This window comes from Pteropus alecto, unplaced genomic scaffold (genome assembly GCF_000325575.1).
Source record: "Pteropus alecto unplaced genomic scaffold, ASM32557v1 scaffold68, whole genome shotgun sequence".
NCBI lineage: Eukaryota > Metazoa > Chordata > Mammalia > Chiroptera > Pteropodidae > Pteropus > Pteropus alecto.
Window position 1 is genome coordinate 6,809,289 of NW_006441386.1, and position 205 is coordinate 6,809,493.

Sequence of the window (205 nt, forward strand, 5' to 3'; positions counted from 1 at the left end):
GGTGGCTTTGGCTGGGATGTTATTACTAACCAACCTCAGGAACATGAGAAGAGGCCCAGGTTATGGAGGAGAGATCAGAGAAGGGTGGTCTCAGGCCCCTGGGGGTACAGCATGGAAAGTTCAGAGAGGGGGGTGCTGGAGGGGTAGGTTCAGAAAGCTCTGAAGTAAATGAAGATGGAGGCTGGGCCCTTGGGAGTTGATGAAT